At 39.2% G+C, this 27,176-nt stretch overlaps 1 long non-coding RNA gene across 4 annotated transcripts in view; it reads right to left on the bottom strand.

The window, feature by feature from the left end:
- Positions 1-27,176, bottom strand: part of LOC107967205 (uncharacterized) — a 609,392-nt gene that overhangs the window by 378,948 nt on the left and 203,268 nt on the right. The window contains exon 3 of one of the 4 annotated variants that reach the window (XR_010147667.1): positions 20,513-20,727. The exons of the other annotated variants lie outside the window; for them this stretch is intronic. This is a non-coding gene — a long non-coding RNA (uncharacterized LOC107967205). The remainder of the gene's footprint in view (positions 1-20,512; positions 20,728-27,176) is intronic. 4 annotated transcript variants of the gene reach the window in all.

The raw sequence follows: 27,176 nt of genomic DNA, 5'->3' as shown, positions 1-27,176 counted from the left end.
TTTAAAATCAGCCAAGAAGGCAGGGGATGGAATGCAGATAATGAAAAAAAAACTCTAACTGAATTACAATGGCATGATATGACCTCACTAAGGGTTGGGTACGGAAGAAGATCTGACCTAAGTAACTTTGGAAATGATATTTTGACTGGAAATTATATAGCTAAAGACAAAAAGTACTATAATAAACACTACTCTAGTTGATAAATTTTTTTCTCACGGAGGCCTGGGTCCATGATACTGAAGCCACACTATGCAAGTTGATAAATTGGTTTCTCATAGAAGTCTGGGTTAGTGATTCTGAAACCACCTTACATATATATTAAGATTTAAAAAATAAGGAAATAAATTACATCATGAGAGCCAGATTTCTCGGTGTCAGAGAAAGAGGTTACAATAAGCAAGGGTATAAGGCTTGAACAAACCCTGTTTTACTGGATCTGAGTTGGAGAAATCAACATGAATGCAATTTTATCTTAATGTATATACGCAAATAGCTAAATGCAGAAATAATTATAGATATGTGTGTACACGTTGGTTACTATACATACATATATTTCTCAGCTCTGTCCAATGAGAGGGTTTAGAAGTAGTAACCTCTCAGTAGTAATAAGCACACCCAGCACCCAGATTGTGGTTTCTAAATATTATTCTCCAATAAAAGAAACTCGGACTCCTTCAAGAAATGACTGGGACAGGAAAAATATAAGATAAACCTGGAACATCTTGTCATGCCAGAAATAAGGAATCAATCAAAGAAAAAAAAAGATGAGGATACGTCTTGAAGATACAGGAGCCAACCTGAAAGAAGCAAAGCTGGAATAATTTGAGCAACAAAATAAATAATGTATTGGATTATAATGTACTGGAATACTGGACTATAACCTTGTGGGAGGCAAAATGATGGCCTCCCATAGATGTGCATATCCTCTTCCCCAAGAGTGGTGAATATGTTACGTTACATGGCAAAGGGGAATTAACATTGGAAATGGAATTAAGATAGAGAATCAGCTGAATTTAAGATGAGGAAATTATCTTGGATTTTCTGAGTAGATGCAATGTAATCACAAGGGTCTGTATACATGGAAAAGGGAGGCAGGAGAGTCAGTGTCAGAGGGATGCAATGTGATAAAGACTCAGCTGGCGACTACCACCATTGAAGACGGATGGGGACCATGAGCCAAGAAATGCAAACAGCCTCTAGAAACTGCAAAAGGCAAGAAAACAGGTTCTCCACTAGACTCCCCAGAAAGGAATTCCCAGGCCCTTTAGCCAAATGAAGCCTATCGGAAGCACACGAGGGAGAACATAGTAACAGTTCAGTAGAGAAACCTGGCAGAACGCTAAGTGTCTTAGTCTTTTGTGTTGCTATAAAGGAATACCTGAGGCAGGGTAATTTGCAAAGCAAAGAAGTTTATTTGGCCAGGCGTGGTGGCTCACGCCTGTAATCCCAGTACTTTGGGAGACGGAGGCGAGTGGATCACCTGAGATCAGGAGTTCGAGACCAGGCTGGCCAAAATGGTGAAACCTCATCTTTACTAAAAATACAAAAATTATCCAGGTGTGGTGATGGATGCCTGTAATCCCAGCTACTCGGGAGGCTGAGGCAGAAGGATCACTTGAACTTGGGAGGTGGAGGTTGCAGTGAGATGAGATCACACCACTGCACTCCAGCCTGGGTGACAGACACTTGAACCTGGGAGGTGGAGGTTGCAGTGAGATGAGATCACACCACTGCACTCCAGCCCGGGTGACCGAGTGAGACTCGGTCTCAAAAAAAACAAAAACAAAAGAAAAGAAAAGAGGTTAATTTGGCTCATGGTTCTGTAGGCTATAAATGATGCATGGCAGCAGCATCTGCTTCTAGTGAGGGCCTCAGGAAGGTACCACTCATGGTGAAATGAGGGGAGTTGGCATGTGCAGATCGCATGGCAAAAGAAGCAAAGAGAGAGGAAGAGGCATCAGGCTTGTTTCACAACTAGTTCTCTGGGGAACTCTCACGGGAACTAATAGAGATATTGCTGAATATTAGATACTACATATTAAATACTAGATATTGGCTGGGTGTGGTGGCTCACGCCTGTACTCCCAGCAATTTGGGAAGCCGAGGCCGGTGGATCACGAGGTCAGGAGTTCGAGACCAGCCTGGCCAACATGGTGAAACCCCATCTCTACTAAAAATACAAAAATTAGCCAGGCATGGTGGCGGGCACCTGTAATCCCAGCTACTTGGGAGGCTGAGGCAGGAGAATCGCTTGAACCCAGGAGGTGGAGGTTGCAGTGAGCTGAGATCGCGCCACTGCACTCCAGCCTGGGCGACAAGAGCGAGGCTCTGTCTCAAAAAAAAAAAATTAAATACTAGATATTTTTGCCATTACTTTCAATGGCAAAAATAGCAATTCCTTTTGCACCAACCCAATAGAACGAACTCATTACCTGGAGGACAGCGCCAAGCCATTCGTAAGGAATCCACCCCCATGACCCAAATACCTCCTACTAGGCACCACCTCCAACACTGGGGATCACATTTCAGCGTGAGATTCAGTGGGGTCAAACAGATCATATCTAAACCATAGCACCAAGTGATCAAGATTAACCTCACCAGTGATAAATCATACTGATATTATGCACCCCTAATATGATGCTAGGAGAAGGTGCTCCGCCTCTCTGGCATTCTTCACAAAAACCCAAAACCCCAGTCTAATCATGAGAAAACATCAAACAATGTCCCCTAATTGAGAGACGTCCTACACAATATCTGACCAGTACTCTCCAAAACTGTCAAGGTCATAAAAAACAGAAAAGATGGAGAAACTGTCATAGCTTGAAGGAGATTAAAGAAGACATGGCAACTAAGTGCAATGTGGTATCTTACATTGGATCCTGGAACAGAAAAACGACATTAGTTGAAAAATCTGTAAAATCTGAATAAAGTCTTAATAGTGCTGTCCCAAGGTTAATTTCTTAGTTTTAACAAATGTACCATGACTATGGAAAATGTTAACATTAGGGGAAAGTAGGTTAAGAGTGTACAGAAACAATCTGTACCATCATTGCAACTTTTCTGCACATTTAAAATTATTTCAAAATAAATGCTTATAAATTTTTAAATGTGTCCACATAAAGACTTATAATAACATTTATTCATATTAGCTAAAACCTAGTAAAAAAAATCCAAATGTTCATCAACACCACATAAATGGACAAGCAAAATGTGGTATATTCAAACAATTGAATAGCTATCAGCAATTAAAATGAACCAAATACTGATAAAGACTACAATATGGATGAATCTCAAAAGCATTATGCTGAGCAAAGGAAGCCAAATACAAATAAATGCATACTAGGCAATCCTATTTGTAAAAAGTCTAAGCAAGTGCTTACAAAATGTTAAGCAAATCTATGGTGAAAAAAGTAAAGCAGTGGTTGCGTAGGGTTGGGAGGGGGTTGACTGAAAAGAGGCAATTAGAAACTATTTGGGTGTTGGTTACGGTATATATATTTCTTAAAACTTATTGCATTGTACTCTTAAAATGGGGGCATATTTTGTATGTAAATTATGACTTAGAGCTGATTTTAAAAGAAAAATATAACACATTTAGAAATTTCCCTTAGCTTCTCCAAATTGTTTTATTATACCAAATGAAAAAAACAAAATCTTCACCACATAATCCAGAATATGTAGTATCACTTTATTTATTGAGTTGTACATTTTATAATTTACTATTTACTATACAGCCAAATGAACAAAATGAAGTTAGTCATACTCATAACATTCTTTCCTGAATATTCCTTTAGAGTGTCGGGATAGGCATTTTTTCAGGTATTGTTTAGAAGAGGTATTGCAGCCATGAAAACCCAATTACCAGAGTGGGCAGACCATCTACACACAGCCCATTAGAGATGGTCCTCACCGGGCCTATTCTGGTTAAGTTATTGCATAACATTTGCTATAACTAGCCTACTCCAGCAGTGCCCCCTCAAGTAAAGGGCTTTGATGTGAAATCCTCAATCCATTTCTGACTGATATTACCAACTGCAAAAATGCAGGTGAGAGATAATCTGACCCAATACTCCATCATTTGTATGATCATTTATCTGAAGTTGATGACTACTCCATTCTGATGGTTTTGGGATTTATGAACCTATAGCACCATTTAACACCTACAATTGCACCTGTGAAAAACAGCAATCTTTCCTAAGCTGAACTCAGACTTGTTTATCTATATTTAAATACATTTTCCCTCTAAAACTAGTGGGTATTATTCAGAGTTTAAGGAGGTGAAAAAGTACCTATTTGTTTAAAAAAATGGCTAATCGTGATTTTGAATATCTGTAGTTTTACTGAACAATATACTACCAGTGGAGCCATTTTTTAATCCACAGTTCAGAGCAAACATACAATTTTTAAGAGAAAAAGTCATGTTAAGTTGCTACCTTTTCAGGAATCATAAGATTCAACAAAAACAAAATTAATAAGTTTTATATCAAATTGGAATAGAGAAAGAACACCACCTTCCAGGGTTCAGGAGAAGGAAGGGCAAAGAGAACTACAGAGATAAGGAGTGAATGCTGGTGCTTATCTTTTTCAAGCAATTCAATAAAAAGCCTGTGACCTTCAGAATTAAAAAAAAAACAACATCTGGTAATAAAATATTGAGTACAAGATTGAAAATCTGTAAAATTATAAACATTTGGCAATACTATATATGAGATTACAAATGTAAAATTATAAAATAGTTTTGACAAAGATGACATAACATTAAAACAAGACAAAATGATAATCAGAAATTTCAATGAAAGTTATAAAAGTAAACTTCTGTATTGACTATTATGAGATTAATAAGTATTGATCATGTCATCTATAAAGGGAAGAGTAATTTCTGTATTAGAAAGTTGCAGCATGACTCATTTTTGGCAAAGAAGGATAACATAACTTAGACTACGTAGGATAGGCCTCTTCACAATTGGTAGGATTGAAACATGATTTCAGTGAATTTTTGGCAAATTTTTATAGTAGTTTTTTCTTGCTTAAAATATTTATGATACATGCACTGCTGCTGAATGGAATTGTAGCTTGTGTTTCTCAATTTACATAGAGGATTTCACATAATCTTGGAGGTTCTATGTTGTTTTCTAATGTTTGGGGAAATTTGAGGGCACGTGACCTCCTTTGAAGCTGCTCTCCTGATACAATAATCATGTCCTGTACTGCTCAGTGCCACCCACTGAAGCAGACCCTGTGACCCTGTGGTTAGGATTCACTAACTGACGACTCTCCTAGTTTTGTGTGCACCAGAGTCACTAGGAATTCTAATTTTTAACAAAACCTTCAAGTGATTCTATGACATACCAAAATGCATATTACTTTAGAATTTGATCACTTTTGACACTCAGATCTTTAAAAAATTTAATTACACTTAAAATAGTAAAATTAGGATTTTAAGTTTTACTGAATGTATTTTACTACTACTAGCTGATGCTAGTATTAATCACTAAGTGCCAGGTTTTGCAGAGTGCTTTACTTATATTAACTTACTTACTCCTCACAACATTCTTGATGCAGGTACCATTATTATCTCCATTTTATCAATGAGGACATTGAGGCACAGAGATGTTAAATAGTCCACCCAGCTAGTAAGTGACTGAGTTAGAGTTGGAACATGGACAGTCAGCCTCAAAGATCACACTCCTAGCCACTCTGCTCTCCTGCCTCTCCACTAAGAGTTAACTTGGTAAGAAACTATAAATGTTGACTTATTTTGACAGCAATTTGACACTGTACTTTAAAAAAAACATATTCCCTTAATCCAGTATCATTAAGGTTTGATATGCTTTCTCTTACCACACTTAACACTCCTCAGAGTAAAACTCATACTTCGTATGTGTTCTCTAGTGCCTATAGTTAAGCTCACCTACTAATTATTATACTACGGCTTAATAAAATTAGGGTAAGCAAAAATAGCTACCTGTTTCCAAGTATTTAGTATATGCTAAGTGCTATGGTAAGTATTTTTCCAGCATTTTGTCATTGAAACCTTTCTCCTGTAGCGGCTGTTCTTTCATGAGTGCACACTAGGTAGTTCACAATAGTCTCAACATTCGTGGTGCATCAGAATCACCTGTGAGTGGTCCTCGCATACAAATACCAGGCGCCAGTCCTGGCGATTCTGATTGAATTTGTCTGAACTGAACTGCAGCGGCATGAGGATAGTTTTAGATCCTCCCTACTTGCCTTCATCTGCTTCGTGCTTCTGTAACAGAATATATGAGACTGCGTAGTTTATAAAGAACGGAAATTTATTTCTTATAATACTAGAGGCTGGGAAGTCCAAGATGAAGGGGCTCAAATCTGGTGAGGGCCTTCTTGTTGCATCATCCCATGGTGGAAGGCAGAAGGACAAGAGAGCATGTGCATGAGAGAGAGCAGGGCAGGGGACTGAAGTTAACCCATTCCCAAGATAATGGTGTTAATTCACTCACGAGGATGGAGCCCACATGACTTAACCACCTCAGAAAGGTCCGACCTCTTAACACTGTTGCGTTGGGGATTAAGTTTCAACGCATAAACTTTGGGGACATGTTCAAATCACAGCACTACTGAATTCCAATGTGCAGTCAGAGTTGAAAACCACTCTGAGCTAAATGCTTTACATATGAATTTTATTTAAACCTTAGGAAAACCTAGTGAGGTCGGTATTATTTTCCTCATTTTATTTATGAGGAAATTGGTTCAGAGAAGTTAAATAACTTGGCCAAATTACTAAAGGGCCAAGCCAGGGATTCCAACCTGTGTCTTGCTAACTCAAAAGTTTATTGCCATAACCGTCACACTATTCTACGCAGGAGCCATCCCATTTGTGGAATTCAGTTAAGGGCCTGGCCTGGATGCATTTCTAGCCTTCCACTGCCACTCACCTACTACTACACCCTCCCCCTCCCATGGCAGCCTCTCACTCTCCAGTGGCCTGACTTAAAAGCTTATGCCATTTCACATTATTCCAGATTTATTGGCTCAACAGTGAAGTTAGGACATCTTTCCAGATGGCAGCCAAGCTTCAGTATAGAGCAAAGCAAAACCAACCACAGGGGAAGGCTGCACTCTATCTACTTAAGTACATTCTTTTGATGTGAATAGTGTGCCTCGTGCTCAGAGTAAATTAGTTTAGTCAGGCTGAGTCAGAGACCCAGGGGGAGATGCTTGGATTCAGGCAGCGGGCCAGAATGCAGCCGCCCTATAAAGTATTCCCATAAACCATCACACTGCTAATATTGCAGCCAGAGGCCTTTTTGGAGCTCAGCTTTGTGTTTTACAATTTCACTCTAAAAAGTAGTTTATGCAGCGGGAACTAAAAAAATCACTTTACATTTGACTTTCCTTTTGGTCACATGGACTTCACCCAAGACACCCCTTCTGAGAGTTGGCAAGAGATGAGGAGGTTCCCAGCCTCGGTCCTGGCTTAATAATCATTCTTTACTTTTGCAGTATCCTCATTAAAGTCATTCCACACACATGGCCTCATGAGCTCATAGGTTACTAGACAAGGTGACATTTCTATGTCGTATATTTAAAATGAATCTTACAAACCTTCTAAAAGAAAGGAAGGAAGGAGAAGAGAGAGAGAGAAAGAAAGGAAGGAAAGGGGGAAGAAAAAGAAGAAAGAAGGAAAATAATCTACTAACTCTCACTGATATTACAAAATAAACATAAAGACTGACGATGAACATTCTCCCCATTCTTGTTTCTCTGACTCTCCTCCTCTCGTGGTTCCCTTTGCATGCTCCACTACAGCCGTCCAGGGTGAGCACTGTGCCTGTCACATGCTGCCACTTTCAGGGCAGCTCCACTGATTTTGCGTGGACTTTATTGCTCTTTCCTGCTCCAGAGAAATGCTCTTACCCTCAAATGGAATTGTTTTCCTTCTGCTCTTTGTCTTCTCCTTCCCATCACTTCCCATCCCATTCTTCCTCCATAGAGCCCTGAGTTGTTCTACCCTGCCTACTGACCTCAGCAGTAGTAGTCAGCATCCCACTATCTTCCACATGAATATCCTTCCCATCGTATGTGGCTTCCCTTTACTTTTTTCTCTCCCGACGACCTGAAATCTTCCTACTCTGTCTCCCGCCTCCACCTCATTTTGTCTTCTTTTCCAAATTTACCATTTATGTTATATTGCAAATATTTATTGAGCGGCCAGCCTGCTGGGCACTGCAAGGAGATGGCAGAGTTGTAAATCTCTGCCCTGGAGCAGCTCCAGTCTGGCTTCTCTGAGTGAATTCAAACAGATGTGGCTAGATCTAAACCTTCATCTCTCTTTTACTCTGAAACCTTACAGCGGCCCCAATTCTTCTTACCTGCAGTCTCTCTTGCTGACATCCATCAATCAGCGTCTGCACCATAACAGTTACAAAGGAAACAAAAGACACCTAAAGCTATTAACTACTACTTCCCAGAAAGCCTCATTACCATCCCGTGGAAGTAATATCCGGAGTAGCAGATTAGCCTTCTTGCAAAAGAAAAATGCAACAAATTATTTCTAAGCTGAGTTTAAGAAGACCACACTTTAGACTGGCCCTAGAATTCCCCTTGTGTCAGTGCCTTGGAAGACCCCCAGGCAAGTTTATAAATCCCCATTTAACCTAAGGGTTAAACGTTGTCAAAATCCAGCAGGCAGTTCCTCCTTTTTACCTCTCCTGGTTGAAAGAGAACATGTCACAAATTAATAAAAGAATATTTTTGGGGTGCCATATGTCAGAGTATTCTAAGTACATTTTTCATTTAAACCTCTTAACAATCATTTAGAGGTTCTATGATCATGTCCATTTGGCAGATTAGGAAACTGAGGCACAAAGTGTTTATATAAATTATAGAAGCATGCTGTGGAGCCAGGATTTGACACATGTAATAAAACTCTTGATACCTAAAACTTTAACCACCCTTTATACAGCCTCCCACAATGACAGCAGCTCCATCCACTATCCTGATCTGGGGTGGTGGGCACCTGAAGCTTTTGCCATGCAAACTCAGGGTGGCTGCACCTTTAGGAGAAATTACCTCTCAGTGTCCTTCAGTATGCTAGAGCTCCTCTAGTTGGAGACAAGGTCCACGAATCTTCTGCCACAAAATATAAGAATTTTTAATAATTAAAATTGAAAATGAAGCTTCTGTCATATGCATGGCAAAAAAAATGCACAAGTTTTCAAGCTTCTTGAAAAGAAGTTTTGTTGTTTTCTTTAATTTCCGTGAGTACACAGTGGGTGTATACATTTATGAGGTACATAAGATGTTTCAATACAGGCATGCAATGTGAAAAAAATTCATCATGAAGAATGGGTTATCCATCTCATCAAGAATTTATCCACTGAATTGCACGCACTCTTTAAGTTATTTTAAATGACACTCTTTAAGTTATTTTTAAATCCAATGACACTATTTATTTTAAAATGTACAGTTATTATTGACTATAGTCACCCTGTGAATTTTAAAGTGATTAGTTCACCATCATTTTGTACCTTACCTTCAACTTCTAGCCATGGCTATGCCCATTTGGACAATAAATGGGGAAGAAAAAAGAAAAAGGAGGAAAGGAAGGTAATGTAAGAGAAGAGGAGGGGAGGGGAAGGAAAGGGACCAACAACTTGTCTGAGTGCAATGCCATCTTGCAGGGGAAAGCATTTTTCAGAGATTCACAGTCCCTATTGTTCTTCCTCAAAGGCCTGCTGACCAATAACGACTGATTCTGGATCTACCTTACGACCTTCCTGGGCCTTCTGCACTTGAAAGCAGGCACTGCTTATTGAGGATGGTTTATGGGCTTTGCTTTATATACTTATGATTCTGTTTTGCTTAGTGCTGGGTCTCAAAAAGCCTAGAAAGCCATGTCCCCGCCTCCTTGAGACATTAAACACAAGGAAGAGAATCCTAGATGTTTTAGAAAAATATAAAAAATTCTAGTGGATTGCTGGGGTAAAACTGCCCAAGTACATTTATTTTGCCTCCATTCTTCTTTTAAGCCTGCTGAGTAGTAGTTCTTTCCCCTGTACTTCAGATGGAAACCCGTGCCATCCAATGATGATGTCACTTATGTAAGTAAAGTCATTATCACACTTTAATCACAGAACATACCTTTAATTCAGAAATTAAGTCTTCATTCCAAGTGTTAGGAATAAACTTTCAGTGCCGCAAAAGAAATAGCACTTCAGCAAAAATTTTCTCAGCAAGGCAATCTACTTGTATAGAAGAGTGCATTTCATGGATGGAGCAATGGCGAGAGCACACCTGAACAAGGGAGGGTAAGGGGTTTTTATCCCGGATGTGGGTAGCTCCTACTGCTTTGTCGTTTGCCTATTGGCTAGGGTTGGACCACACAGTCTAAGCTAATTCCAATTGGCTATTTTAAAGAGAGCAGGGGTACGAGCCAGAGTGGTGGTGTGAATAGTTTGGCGGGAAGGATGGTTACAGAACAGGTGACTCAGGATGACTCATGTCACAGCAGGTGACCAGGGGTGACTCAGGACAGATCAGGTGATAGAGGCTAGGAGGGGGCTGTTTACTGAAACTAGGGGCAAAGAAACAAAGAGAACAGAGGAAGTTAAACTTTAAAATGAAGGACAAAAAACAGAGAATCTGAACATACTGATGCATTGGTTCTTTGGAGAGGATCTCAGAACTCATTGTACTTAACAATTTACAGGCTAAAACCTTTGAAGAGGAATTTATTATATCCTATACAAGACAAGCAATACTTCAACCTTCTTTCAAAAGGAAGCCGCTTCAGCCCACACCAGCCACAGACAAACGTCTGCCTTCAAATGCAAGGTGGACTCCTTCTCTCTTTCTCATTTCTAGCCATGACTGTCCAAGAGTACATTCCAAGAGTCTTAGCTGCTGGGGCTTTCTGATTCCTTTGATCTGGCCAGGGTCTCTCCTTCAGCTGGCTGCTCTTCTATCCACTCAGCAACACCTTTGGAAGAAAATCCATTCCTTTTACTTCTGAGACCCCCTTGCCTTGGCAGCCACACTGCATAAGAAATGCCCTTTTGAGATGGAGTTTCACTCTTGTTGCCCAGGCTGGAGTGCAATGGCACGATTTCAGCTCACTGCAACCTCCGCCTCTTGGGTTCAAACTATTCTCCTGCCTCAGCCTCCTGAGTAGCTGGGATTACAGGCACCCGCCACCACACCTGGCTAATTTTTGTATTTTTAGTAGAGACAGGGTTTCTCTCCATGTTGGTCAGGCTGGTCTCGAACTCCCGACCTTAGATGATCCACCTGCCTTGGCCTCCCAAAGTGCAAAAAATGCCTTTTAAACAGACCCTGGACTAAACTTTCTGTTGCTGCTCCCAACTCTGCTCTCTGGGATATACGTGACTTTGACCCACAATCTCAGGAAAATTCAGTTACTTTGCAGGTGCAGCACCTTTACTCAGCTGCTGTGGAGAAGCAGGAAACTGACACCAACCCTCTGTATTGCCAACTGCAGGAAACATTCATCAAGCTTTTCCAATGGCCCTGATGCATGCCTGTCACATCACCAAGAATGAACTAAGTGGCAGTGCTCCCTCTACTCCCCTTAGTTCTTTGACCTGATAAATCACCTTCCAAGGTATTCTTTTAATCTCTGTTCTCTCAACCTTTTAATCTCCCTCTTCAAGATGAAAGTTCCTAGAGTTGTAAACCAATTCTCAAACAATTGTTTGAAAATCTACATCATGGCCTGGCACCTCATTTTGAAACTCCATAGCTATTGTATGAGGATGATCCAGTTGAAACTTTCTATTTACTATCTTGTTACAAAAGGATAAATGTTTCTGCTCTCAAATGGAGTAAATAGCCACACATATGAAAAGTGTTTTTTTAAATTCTACACCAGGTGCTGGGGATTCATCAACAGGAATTCTGAACCATCTCCTTGTCAGTGCCTGCCCAGGTAGGGAAAGGGGGTCAGTGCCACTAGCAGGGCAGGGTGTTGCGGGATGTGGGTGGCCAATGTGAATATGTCCCTCTTCAAAACACAGTGGTGCCATCATGTCCATTCTGCTTCAGAGACAGCCTGCAGTATTCACAATAAGTATAGCAACCTATGCAACTGCTTCACTGTGGAGCCCTCGGGAGGGAATTTAAAGCAGCGCACACGCCTCTGGCTTCTCATAGACAAGGAGAATGTGTCCATTTCCTAGGGGAAAGGCTAATTTAAAAGAATTATAACTGCAAGAAAATCCCAGAAACCTAGTACCCACATGTAATAAGAACATCTCAGGGAGTGCAAGAAGGGGACAACAAAAACTTTTGTTGGGGCTCAAAGAAGAATACCCCAAAGTACAGTGCTTTGGAACTCTGAACACTTTTAAGTTAAAGAAAATTGCAAGGCAGAAGCGACCTCAAAACCAAGGGCTTTCTAACCTTTCCTTTCACCCCCAACCACGCACAGGGAAGGGCTCTCTCTGGAAGTTCTCTTATCTGACTGAGGAAGGAAACTTCTTCCAAAAGAAATGAAACTGTCTTGAAACCTCTGATATGGTTTGGATTTGTGTCCTCACCCAGATCTCATGTTGAATTATAATCTCCAGTGTTGAAGGTGGAGCCTGGTGGGAGGTGACTGGAGCATGGGGGCGGTTTCTCATGGTTTAACACCATCCCCTTTGGTGCTGACAAAGTGATAGTGAGTTCTTATGAGACCTTGTTTATAAGTGTGTGGCACCTACCCAATCTCTCTGTTCTGTCTGCTCCAGCCATGTGAAATGCTGGCTTCCCCTTTGCCTTCCACCACAGTTGTAAGTTTCCTGAGGCCTCCCCAGAAGTTGAGCAGGAGCCACTATGCTTCCTATTCAGCCTACAGAACTGTGAGGCAATTAAACTTCTTTTCTTTTTAAATTACCCAGTCTCGGGTATTTCTTTACAACAGTGCAAGAACAAATTAATACAACCTCATTCCTAGGAATCACATCAAATAACCAGGAAAGGTTTACTTTTGGAGAAAAGATCAAAACTTGTCACAATGCACAGACAGACTTCATCTATACTTCTAGGAGCATCTCCAAGGAATTATCTGGGAGATATTATCTACATAATAAGACAACGTCTGTTCACAGTGAAGTTCCACCCCTTACCTTCCCAAAATTTGTCACTACCTCCCCAGAGCTTAGAGGAACTTTGTCTCAGTTCTTTGTCCGTTCTTGGGGCTCATTCAGTTTCCAAAGGGAATCACTTACAAACTGTTGCCTGCTCTTTTGGGCATTTCCCCTAAAAATCATTTACTACCCCTCTAAAATGCCTACACCTTCATTTCTCTCTTCCCTATGAAGAGGGGTATATAAGTCCCTGAATCTGATTGTGTTAGAGGACAATACTGTCCTGTGATTTTTCCCCCATGCACATTAATAGACTTGTATGCCTTTTCTTCTATTAACCTGTCTACTGTCAGCTCATTTCAGTGAACTTTCGGAGGGTAGAAGGGAAGTTGTCCCTTCACCTCTACACTTTGAATTTACATTTTATAATTTGTGTCAAAACCTGAAATCTTTTTAAACATATTTTAACATATTGGCCTCAACACTCTCTAAAAGGAAAAAAAAAACCATTTGAAGGTAATAAAATAAATCTCATTTATTCAATATTAGCAAGTACACTGTAAGAAGAAAAAAAATCAACTCTGTGACAGAGCCTTCAAAACTCTTCTGAACAAATATAGAAATACACTTGGAGGCACAATATTACAATGAATCAATTCTATTGTAAAAATTCTTCTAAGATAGATATTGTAATAGAAAATTTCATTGTGAAAATTGCCTAAAAGTACCTAAGGTTGACATGGAAACATGCTAACCATTAGTAAACCTAATTAGTTTTTAACATGATGAGGATTTTTCTCTTCGTTTCTAATTTTTATTCACGTAAGCCTTCATTCTTTGTACATTTTGTAAGTAAATAGTTTGTGGAGAAACTGATTTGAAAATTAAGCTGAGGTTTATAAATATTTAAAGTACAATTTTGTGACAAAAATCCAACCTGAATTATATTCAATATCAGAATCAGAGTATTGGAATACTTTCCTTTCTAACTGTTGCAGGAGAACATAATGAACGGCAGGATAAAGACAAATATGCACAAATCTCTTCTCAGCCAGCACAGTAGGTCACTAACAATGCCTGCCTTGTTGGTTCCTCTTGTTTTTCTGTTCCTGTTTCCACAGGAGTTATGAGGACCTTATGGGATAGTTGAATAGCTATGGCAGTGACTTGGATGGCTGTAGGACTTTATTGTATGCAGACTATTTTCCTACTCTATTGTCAGAAAATCCATTGTAATTTTCCTCTCAGGGTAGATGAAAGCAGTGGCTTTATAAATTTTTTAAAGCTTTGTGCTAATCCAGGATACTGGTACTTTTCTTCAGAGCTATGTAAATATGTCTTTTCAACTAATTCAACATTTCCATCCTTACTGACTCATTGGGAAAGAATTAACATACCAATGCAGAGTAAAAAAAGAGAGAAGGACTGTCTAGGAAAAAAAATAATGTTGGCAAAGTACACTGAAGTTTTATAAGACAGGAGTGCCAGTTCCTCATTAAAGAAACAGTAACAGTAATAAAATCATTAATAATAATCATATGTTAATAAAAGCACTGGTTAGAAAGTAACTACTACAGAGAAAAATGGAACCCTGACATGTGGTAAGGGCATGTATGTTCATGTGGCTTTTTCTCTGTGAAGATGGGTTTGTCTTGATCTTTTGCCCTTCACTCTCCCGTTGTCATTGTATATGAATCAGGTGGCAAGTTCAGAATACAATGACATTCCCAGTGACTAAAGTCACAGCAGAATCTTGGCTTCACTGCCTTTTCCCTCTGTTTCCCACCCATTTCACAGCCACATAAAACAAGTATCTGGTATTCTATTAGCCAAGGAGCATTGAGCCTATATGCACATTTCTTACCAGCAGACCACAGATTTCCATGAAGACAGAAACATTAAAAGCTTGAGCAATAGTTGGAGAGGTAACCATCTTACCCATCTAACCCTGTATCTTATTCGATGTCTCTCACAAAAGCGACCATCTTGTACTATAACTGTATTAACTATATTTTGACCTAAGAAGATAGGTTGTTCTGCCACTTTTGTGTGCTATTTATACATTTTTCCCTCTATTTTGAGTGCCCTTTCCATGTTTTGTAAATCTACTTGCTAAATTATTGGCATTTTTTCCATCAAGTTTCAGGTTAAGCATTAATGTTTTTGCAAACCCTTCACTGATTTCCTCAGGCACACTGGGGTATGACACCTGCTCCATTATCATAATTTACACATGTCATCTTGATGTCAGTTGCTAATGTACTATTATAATTATTTGTTTGCAGGTCTATATTAGGTGCAATGACCTTATTTGTTGATTTCTGCCTCAATCACTAACACAGTGACTGTACTACAGTGGTATCTGTAAGGGAGGAAAAATAATTTTCTCTCCACCCCTCTAAGTTATTAGCTGGAACAGATCCTTGTAACAAAAGAGATTATCCAGAGAAAAACAACAGAAGTTTATTAACATGTGTACTTCATATACACATATGGCAGTTAGAGAAATAACTCAATTTCAAATAGATGTCTTAGAATATTGGCTAAATACTGTCATCTACTGAAACAAAGAAAGAAGGGGTGGGGGGGCCAGTTATGGGAAGGTGACCAGGAAAACTAGGGTAAACAAGAATAAGGCTTGTTACGGAAATTTAAGTCTTCTCCTTGATAAGAGTTCCTTGTGATTTAGTCATCTTTCTCTTTTTGGTACAAAAAGGGAAACACCCTTACAAATGGAAATTTCCTTTATAAATGTAAATTTCCCTTACAAAAGGGTAACATCTATTCTGTTTTCAGAACTTCTCCTGGGTATGCTATATCTTAAAATAATCCTTATGCCAAACAGGCATATTTGGGGGTGGCATAATTTGGTATCCTACACATGCAATAGTCAATAAATGAGTGATGCTAGAAGTATATGATCATCACACCCCTGAACTGTACTGCTAGAAAGGGGCCAAGAGCTGTCAATCAAGGCAATAGGTTTTGATTCCAGAACCTTACCTAGTAGAGTTATTGGGTATCCCCTCCTTGCCCCGTCAGTGTTTTTGTTTTGTTTTGTTTTTTTGGGTCACACATTTCCCTAAGTGCCATGTAAGTTGCTCCTGATGCTGTAGATATTGCCAGTATCACTTCAGCTACATGGTCATCTCAATCATCCCTGGCTACTGCACCTGCCACCACTGACAGCACTTCCCCAAGCATGCCAACGTTGCCACCAACTGCTCTAAAGCTCTGGTTCTCAATGGGGGTAACTTTGTCCTCACAGGAGACATTTCTGGATGTTACAAATAGAGGAGGGGATGCTACTGGCATCTACTGGGCAGGCTAGTGATGTTGCTAAACATCTTACACTGCACAGGTCAACAATAATCTGACCAAAAATGTCAGAAGTGTTGAGGCTGAGAAACCCTGCACCAAAGTGAAAGAGCATATCTTCCCCACAAGCATTGTAGGACTTTAATGTGATTTCCCAAAGACGATCGGACTCTCCTGATTCTATAAGTTTCCTCGCAGCATTTTTTCACATGGTTTAAGATAAAATTCCCCAGAACTGAGGTACAGAATATTTATGTTATTATTGAGACCACCTTTGCAAAAATTATTATAGTGTGAGAAATCTAAAATAAACTGACTCCATCTTGCTTCTAACATCACAAGCAACCTGCCCTTATTTCTGGGTGTAGGCCAAGCTAACTGTGGGAAGAATTTAATTTATAGTTTTTTTTTGAAGCAAGGATGATAATAGTTCCTAGCCAAAACTGATGCCCCTCTGGGGACAGAAACTGCCTTTGCAAGACTAATGAAAGGCCAGAACTTGAGGATTATGGGAGGGACCTTAATTCTGCTAAGATGTAGACATAGTTAAATAATAAACAGGCATTGTTCCCTATCTTGGTATCTTGGTTTTTCATAATCTGTTACTGCTCAAGTGTCACATAGCCAGAGGTCACAAGATTGGTAATGTCCCAGATTGCTCCTGTAAATAACATCACTATTGTAAAACCTAAGATTTTTCTTTGAGATATTTTTCAGACTTTTGCATTCCATTGACTGACTGACTCAACCCACACCCATGACTCATATGAGGGAACTGACTTAACCAGTCCTGTGGCCCCTCACCCAGAAACAGATTCAGCAGACCACTTTGACAAGTGGTCTTTCCAAACAGAGAGCCAAATCATGAGTGAACACCCATTCACAATTGCTTCAAAGAGACTAAAATACCTAGGAATCCAACTTACAAGAGATGTGAAGGACCTCTTCAAGGAGAACTACAAACCACTGCTCAGCGAAATAAAAGAGGACACAAACAAATGGAAGAACATTCCATGCTCATGGATAGGAAGAATCAATATTGTGAAAATGGCCATACTGCCCAAGGTAATTTATAGATTCAGTGCAATCCCCATCAAGCTACCAGTGACTTTCTTCATAGAATTGGAAAAAACTACTTGAAAGTTCATATGGAACCAAAAAAGAGCCCACATTGCCAAGATAATCCTAAGCCAAAAGAACAAAGCTGGAGGCATCACGCTACCTGACTTCAAACTATACTACAAGGCTACAATAACCAAAACAGCATGGTACTGGTACCAAAACAGAGATATAGACCAATGGAACACAACAGAGTCCTCAGAAATAATACCACCACATCTACAACTATCTGATCTTTGACAAACTTGACAAAAACAAGAAATGGGGAAAGGATTCCCTATTTAATAAATGGTGCTGGGAAAACTGGCTAGCCATATGTAGAAAGCTGAAACTGGATCCCTTCCTTACACCTTATACAAAAATTAATTCGAGATGGATTAAAGACTTAAATGTTACACCTAAAACCAGAAAAACCCTAGAAGAAAACCTAGGCAATACCATTCAGGACATAGGCACGGGCAAGGACTTCATGTCTAAAACACCAAAAGCAATGGCAACAAAAGCCAAAATTGACAAATGGGATCTAATTAAACTAAAGAGCTTCTGCACAGCAAAAGAAACTACCATCAGAGTGAACAGGCATCCTATGGAATGGGAGAAAAATTTTGCAATCTACCCATCTGACAAAGGGCTAATATCCAGAATCTACAAAGAACTTAAATTTACAAGAAAAAATAAAACAACCCCATCAAAAAGTGGGCAAAGGATATGAACAGACACTTTGCAAAAGAAGACATTTATGCAGCCAACAGACACATGAAAAAATGCTCATCATCACTGGCCATCAGAGAAATGCAAATCAAAACCACAATGAGATACCATCTCACACCAGTTAGAATGACGATCATTAAAAAGGTCAGGAAACAACAGGTGCTGGAGAGGATGTGGAGAAATAGGAACACTTTTACACTGTTGGTGGGACTGTAAACTATTTCAACCATTGTGGAAGACAGTGTGGTGATTCCTCAAGGATCTAGAACTAGAAATAACATTTGACCCAGCTATCCCATTACTGGGTATATACCCAAAGGATTATAAATCATGCTGCTATAAAGACACATGCACACGTATGTTCATTGTGGCACTATTCACAATGTCAAAGACTTGGAACCAACCCAAATGCCCATCAATGATAGACTGGATCAAGAAAATGTGGCACATATACACCATTGAATGGTACGCAGCCATAAAAAAGGATGAGTTCATGTCCTTTGTAGGGACACAGATGAAGCTGGAAACCATCATTCTGAGCAAACTATCGCAAGGACAGAAAACAAAATACCACATGTTCTCACTCATAGGTGGGAATTGAACAATAAGAACACATGGACACAGGAAGGGGAACATCACACACCAGGGCCTGTCATGGGGTGAGGGGAGGGGAGAGGGATAGCATTAGGAGATATACCTAATGCAAATGACGAGTTAATGGGTGCAGCACACCAACATGGCACATGTATATACATGTAACAAACCTGCACATTGTGCACATGTACCCTAGAACTTAAAGTATAATAATAAAAAAAATAAAAAAGAAAAAAAAGAAAAGTGGTCTTTCAACACCCCTAAGATTTCAATCCCAACCATTCAGCAGCACCCATTCCCTAGTTGCCTGTCTGACAAATTAGCCTTAAAAACCCTAGCCTCTAAGTTCTCAGGGAGGTGGATCTGTGAAATATCTCCTGTCCTTTCACTTGCTGTCTTGCAGTAATTAAACTCTCTACTGAAACACTGCTGCCTCAGCGTATTGGCTTTTCTATGCAGCAGACAAGAGGAACCCATTAAGCTATAACATTATCACCAAGTATCTGACTAAATAAGACCCCTTCTAGTGGTCTAAACTATTGCCCTGAAACAGAGCCCAAATACCTTTACTTAATTAAACTTGGGTTAAGTTCCCTGTCTACTCAGTAAATTAAAGACAGTGTGTATTTTACCACTTGCTCATTCTTGATCCTTATGTGTGATTCTAAACCCAGTGTACTAGGGCTTAGCCTTTAGTCTTAAAGACACCTTTAGCATTTCTTCCTGCTGATATTTAGGATTTTCATAAAAATAGAACATCTGGTGTCCTATTGTAATGTTGCAGAGTTGCTAAAGTGGAAATACCAATCAGGATCTCCTAAATCTCTTGCCATATAAGTACTGTCCACTAAGCATTGCTCCACAATGTTTCTCAGAAAACATATACAAAGTAATACTTTCTGTAGGAAGCAGCAGAGTAAACAGACTGAAAACCCCAGGCCATGCCTACCCACCATGGGGAATGAAGACAAATCACGTCTCTGCATACCCATAAGCCATTCTTTTCCGGTCAACAACTGTTCCATGGACCATTGATTGTTAAACTCTTTCGTACAAAGAAAGGACATAGAATCAAAGGGTAGAGGAATAAGAGGATTTCTTTTTGTTTAAAATTCAGACAAATTAAATTTAACAGAATTTAATTGAGCAAAGAATGAATCATGAATCAGGCAGCCTCCCCTACTCCCAAACAAAAATTGGTTCAGGGCGACCCTGGAGCTGGTCAGCATGATCAGAAAGGATTTACAAACAGAAAAAGGAAGGTAACGTATAGAAAGTAGAAGTGAAATACAGCAACAACCGGATTAGTTATAGCTCAATGTTTGCCTTGTTTGAACACAGTTTGAACAGTTTGCCACCTTTGATTGGCTGAAACTCAGTGATTGGTACAAGAGTAGGTTGTTGTCTGTTTACACATCCAGTTAGGTTACAATTCACTATGTAAGCAGAAATCTTCGGATCAAACTAAAAATATGTATGGAGACAGCTTTAGACTAAACACAATTTAACAGGATTGTCTCACAAGAACTTGTCTCACAGGAACCAAAGTGACAGGCATGGACAGAGGGAGGAAGGCCCAGGCCCCCTTATTTGAATGAGAAGGAAAGGAGGGGAGCTAACAATGGGGTAAGCCAGTTTTTATGCTCTTCTCTTTGGATTTTTTGTGATAAAATGAAAGGCCAAATGTGGGCTTTTCTCTTACCGTGACACAAGAAGTTCCACGTGGCTCCAAGCAATAAAGGTTTAAAACACTCCAATTCCAATATGAAAGGAAATAATCTTCAGACAGTCATTTAAAGAACTCATGGTGTGGTGGCTCACGCCTGTAATCCCAGAACTTTGGGAGGCCGAGGCGGGCAGATCACGAGGTCAGGAGATTGAGACCATCCTGGCTAACATGGTGAAACCCCGTCTCCACTAAAAATACAAAAAAAAAATTAGCCAGGCGTGGTGGCGGGCACCTGTAGTCCCATCTACTCAGGAGGCTGAGGCAGGAGAATGGCGTGAACCCGGGAGGCGGAGCTTGCAGTGAGCCGAGATCGCGCCACTGCATTCCAGCCTGGGCAACAGAGCAAGACTCCGTCTCAAAAAATAAATAAATAAATAAAATAAAGAAGCACAAGGATATATTCTAGAATATCAAATATGGAAACCAATGATGTAAAAGCCCGGAAATTCTATCTCAAATAATCTAAAATGGATATAGATATTGCAAAGCAGGGTCACTGGTTACCAACTTGTCTGATTCTGATGAGATAGAACACCTAACACAAATTACATAAAGCAAATTTATTACTTACAGATAGACAAGGGAAAATAGAAGCCTAGAATCCATTGCATGCTAGACCCCCAAGGCTCAGAAAAGCTGCCCAGAGCAAATGAAGTATTGATGACATATGCCCCACTTGTATCACAGCTGATATCACTTGTATCACACCAGAAAGGGGTCTGCTTTGGGTTTAATAGCCTCTGATCATGTGAATAGCTGGGATAGTGCATTGAGAGATATCTTCTTTCTAAGGTTGGACTGAACAGTTCTAGCCAGCCCTCCCTGTCTCAGGAGGTTACATTCCCAGTGTATTCTATAGTTATTTTTGAGAAGCACAAATAATAATAAGAAAAGCCCTGAACTGAACTGTAGGTAGTATAGCAGAAATGGAGAAACAGCATGAATCTAAGTACAAAAGCCTTGACTAGATGGTTCAGGGGTTTGTAAACCATTCTTAACGAATTTTTAAATTTACTCTAGGAGCCTTAGGGAGCCTTTGCAAAGTTTTAAGTAATGGGAAGACATAATTAGATTTGCATTTAAGAAAGATTATGCAGTATGCCTTGTGGAGAATAGATTTGATTCACAGAAATCTCTGGAAACCAAGCATGTTTGAATAAACTGCACATAAATCCTACGTGAGTTGGCAAAAGACAGATTTTATCTCAGTCTTCAGAGATGGAGCCGAAGATTGAAGACTAAACCAGGAACTGGGCACAAATACAAGAGGACCACATTTCTGTGTTGCACAATTTGGTCATTTGTGGATGGATGGTGTTTTTTGGGTCACAGGCAGGAATACTCCCTGTGTCTCTGCAGAAACAATAAGAAGTGAAGCTCTGCTACAATGGGTTAAAAAGGGAATGGGAGGTAAAGAAGTGAAGACTGTTAATTTAAACAGCTCTTTCAAGAAGAAGGGAGCATTCAACAGAATGAGTTGAGAGGCAGAAGACTATAAAGAGAAAAGCAGTAGTCTTCTAGTTGCCAGACCCCAGCTTCTCTTTTTTCAGTTTCAAATGAATGAGAAGATTAGCAAGAGGATCCTGAAAACGTTTACCATTTAGGTTTAAAGAGAATCCTGAGATTCAAAAGGGCATTGTGGTAAGAATTGGTAGGGGAATCAGATTAGGATGGGAGAGAAAGAAACAATATCAGAAGGATTTAAATTTTATAGGGGTGACCAAAGATTGAGCAGCATAGACAGGAATAGCTGCCCTAAAGTACGTGAGTGGAAATCAATCAGGTGATAAGATGTATTAGAGGGGCTGTGCTTCAGCATATTGTCGTGACAAGACGATAAAAGAGCATTGCTTAAATCTCAGTGTGTCACAGCTAGCTAGCTACTGTGGAGTCATGAAGAAGAAAGAAGGAAGACACAATATTTAATACTGGGGGAGATTATTTGCACAGCTCAGGCACTTAAATGTTTCTCAGGAGTTTTAAGTGATGCTCTTATTTCTCAAGATAAACATTTCCAAAAGAAACAGAAACATTAAAAAAAAATCAAGAAATGAGAAAGTGAAACTTTGGGCCAAAACCAATCTGCAAAGATTTCAAAAATCTAGTGTCATGCACCCCAAAATCTACTTTTAGTCTAACTGAGGTATACATTAATAACAAGAAAAAATATTTTCAAACTTCATAATTTGGAAATTCCAAACACAACCGAATGACTCAAAGACCAAGAGAAAAATCACAAAAGAAATTATAAAATACTTAGAACTGAAAGATAATAAAAAGCTTTATATCAAAACTTTTGAACTGTAGCTAAATCAACATTAAAGGAAATCTGTAACCTTTATATGTTTTTATTAGAATAGGAGGAAACGTGAATGTCAGTAAATAAGCATACAACTTGAGAAGTTAGAAAAATGTCAACCAAAAAATAGAAAAAAATAAAATAAAGATGAGAAGGGCAATAATTAATGAGAAAAGAGGAACTATGGCAAAATAAAGAGGATCAAGAAAAGCAAAGCTTATGTGTTGAAAACATTAATAAAACTGACAAACCTTAGGCAAAACAGATTATGAAAGAGAAAGGGGAAAAGAGACAGAAATGGCATATATAAACAATACTAAAAATTTTAAGAGTTTAATAGAGATTTTAAAAAATAAGTTAATACTATGTCTCTATGCCATTAATTTGAGAACACGTAAAATGGACATATTCTTAGAAAAATACAAATTTCCAAAACTGACTCAATATTAAATAGAAAAACACAAATTGTTATAACATTAAAGAAAATAAGTCATTTAAAAACTACCCAAAAGGATTTACCACTGAGTTGTACCAAATTTTAAAGAAAAAAAAATCCCACTTACACAAATCTTTTCTGAGATAAGAAAAGGGAAATATTCTACTGCACATTTTATGATACAGGTGTAACTTAATACCAAAATTAGCTACAGGCAAAATGGAAACAGAAAAGTATAGACCACTCACTCATGTACATAAATGCAAGAGTTCTAACAAAATATTAGCAAGCTAAATTTAGAACTATATAAAAAATGATGCGTCATGATTAATTTGAGCTCATCATAGGAATGCAAGATTGATTCTACACTAGAAAGTATATTAATTAATTTAACTACATTGACAGATTAAAGAGGACAATCCTATGTACCTAGATGGCACATCTCCTAAGTGAATAGTGCAATTTCTGCACCGCTTTTTAAAATAAAGTTGCTTGCCTTGGACTTCCTCACTCTTTTGCCCTTCCCTGGTCCAGAATGTGGACATGGTGGTAATCCAGAGAAAGGCAAAGCAATCAGAAAGCCAGCACGTAAGTTCAGGGAAAATGGAAGATTGGATGTTTGGGAGACATTTCAAGATTTATCCACTTGGTTCTCAACTTCCACCTTGTTTTACAGATGAAGAGAATGGGTGAAGAAGAATTAGTAAAAAATTTTATTTGCTATAGTCAAATATCCATTCTATGTATTTCAGGTATAGCCCAGAAACATGGGGTGAGGTGGGGTGGGTAGAGAATATCTGTGACAGCCAAGTGGATGTAACAATACTCCCCTTTCAAGGTTGTCATGAGAATTAAGATTAGGTGACATATGTAAACTATTAGCATAATGCCAGAGCTATACTAGGGCACAGCCACTAATGTTGGTTCTATTTCTTCTTTCTCTGTTCCCTATCCTCCTTCTCTTTCTTTCCTGAGGTTCACAATGCCCTCAGGCTGTCGTGGATTCTGCATTTCCATATCCTCACATTCCTCCTGAAGTCTGACTCACCAGACAGTTGTCAAGATTCTTCAATCTGGGCACCTGAAGTGGTACTACCTAATTCCTTCATTCAGCAGATATTTATTTAAATCTCATTATTATATGTCATATACTTTGCTGTAGATGGAGTGCTGTAGATGCAGTGAGCAAGATAAACACAACACTATATTAAAAACTATGGCCCTCCAACTGCCTACTTAGAAATAACCTGAAGACTCTGTGAAAAGGCAGATTCCTGAGCCAAACTCTCCAAAAATTGATTCCAGAAAACAAGTAATGCCTGAGTAATCTCCAATAAACAACTTATCTATTCTCATGTGCTCTAAAGTTTGGGAACTACTAAATAATGTGTTATTATATGGGTGTTCAATATTGAAAGGATGCTAACTGCTGATAAGGTTTAATAAGCTTATCTTTTAGAGTGTTCTGCATTGTCTATCACTTAATCCAAATAAAGAAATTGCAAGTAGTGATAAGTCAGGCACCAGTGATAGACTAATGGGGAGAGGTTATAAGAGGAGCCTGCATGGAGCTCTCAGCATCATATCTCAGAATCAGATGCCAGCTTCGCCTGCTTCAAGAACAGGGACAGTGGAAAGGGATAGACCTAAAACAATGTTCCCGAGCTTTTTGGACTCAGGACCACTTTATACTCATAGAAATTATTGACGACCTCCAAAGCTTTTGCTTACATGGTAAACTACATCAGAAATTAAAACTGAATTTTTAAAAATTTATTTAAAACTAAGAATAAATACATATTCACAAAAATAATGTATCTTTATAAATAACTAATTGTACAAGACCGACACAATAATGACAAGAGAGACATTGATTTACATATTTTCAAATAAAAATGGCTTAATAGAAAACAGCTAGGCTCTCAAGTCTGTTTCTGCATTCAGTCTGTTACCATCTAATACTGGAAAACTCCACTGTACACTCATGAGAAAATGAAAAGAAAAAAAGGCAAAAAGCATCTTAGTATTACTAGGAAGTAGTTTTCACCTTGTGAACTACCTGAAAAGGGTTAAGGAATCCCCCAGAGTTCCTGGGACCACATTTTGAGACCCACTAGCTTAAAAGATGAGAAGTTGCCTATGGATGCCTCCTCCCCACCAAGTGACACACTGTCTGGGAATAAAGAGGAGATTGGAAGAATAACTCTAAGAAAACTTCCATCACTGTACATTTTTCCCAAGGCTGATCTTGGCTATGAGTCTCTTGGCCAGCTTTCGGTGACTCTCCATGTTAAGGGCAGTTATGGGATGGTACTGAGCATTCCAGGTGTGACTGGAAGCTGGAATTCACCTCCTGTTGTATACTCTACTCTTACACATATCTCAAGCTTTCAGTCAAAATAAAAGAGAGGTTAATCCTCCCAAGACACTTAGAGCTCCCTCATCTCCCAAGTGGCCACAGATACCCTTAAAAGTGGAGCCAGCCCCTCTCTGCCCAACATCTACTCACCAAAACCCACTTGTTCTATCCCACTGTCTTCAACCACATTTTTGACCAGGGTTTGCCTTTCTCCATCAACCTTTAGACTGATTGTTTGTTTGACTTAACTATTTTGCTCTAGATTTTACTCACTTCTACTCCGGATACCCCATTTAGTCCTTCCCTTAGTACCACTCCCTAGAGTGAGCTGCCATTTCTGACCCAATTCAATTCCAAGCCCAGAGTTCCGAAGCCTGGCTGGAGTCAGAGCACTGCTCTTTCCCTCCTCATCCTTGACTGGGCAATTGAAATAAAATTAGCATAACGGGGGATTCCGACCACCAGAAACTGTCAAAAAAAAAATTTTACTCTGAAAAAAAAGGTGATTTAGTCCTGTATTTAAACATTCATAACAACTTTCACAAAGTGTTTCTCTGTTTGAAAAATAGATTTTCACATGTCATATTTTTAAAGTGTATTTTCCTCTCTCTAAGCATAAGATAGTTTGTAATGAATTGAACAGCTATTTTTTCTAATTAGCTACAAGTCTGCTTCCTTAAAATTGCATGTGAGCAAGTGAATGGTAATGGATGGTGCTTGAGTGATCTTATAATGGCAACACGCCTTGACCTGGGAGGCCTAAGGCTGCTTTAGAGTCTCAGAGTTTCAGATGGAATGATCTGCTATGAGGAAGATAGGGTGAAGCAACTGCTGTGGAGGCTGACTTAAATTAGACTGCAGAAGTTAAGAAAGAAATGTTCTGATTACTGGGAAGTATCTGCACTGTGGCATCACTGTCATATTTTTAACCAGTCATGACAGGTAGTTATTATATTTTAAGTTTCAAATTTCCTCAATTCCTATTATTGCTAAATCACACCTTAATAAAGTCTCTCAAGATGGGTTAGACAGGTGTGATCCAAAGAAATACACCATCAAAATGTAAGAGGTAAAAATTCTTTAGTCTTTTCCTCTACATACAAAATAGCAAAACAATTTAAAAAAAGCCACAATATAACCACACCTCATCTGCTCTTTTGATCTCACTTGGCCACTGTACGTTAGAAACCTGTGAGGCAGAAAGTGGGAGTGGGGGGAAGGGGGGGTCTCTGTGTAACACTTAGAGAGATCTTGAACAGCTTCCTAAGCAAATGGTGACATAAAGTCCCCAGTGAGGTGAGCAGAGGAGCTACCAATTTCCCAGGGACAACCATCTTGAAAGAGAGCCTTCCTTCTTTAACTGACAGGATGGGGCGCTGGTAAATTATGGTTTTGGTTACTTAAGCAAGCCAGGAGTCACTTGGAGTCCAACATTCAATCATAACTAGACTTTAGTGGAATTTATAACATAAAGAACTACAGGCAGGTTATCGATCCTCCTCTAACTACCCAATCATATTCAAACTTGGTGGCAATTTCTCGT

This window comes from Pan troglodytes, chromosome 9, assembly GCF_028858775.2.
Source record: "Pan troglodytes isolate AG18354 chromosome 9, NHGRI_mPanTro3-v2.0_pri, whole genome shotgun sequence".
Classification (NCBI taxonomy): Eukaryota; Metazoa; Chordata; class Mammalia; order Primates; family Hominidae; genus Pan; species Pan troglodytes.
This window is presented reverse-complemented; position numbering and strand designations above follow the sequence as displayed.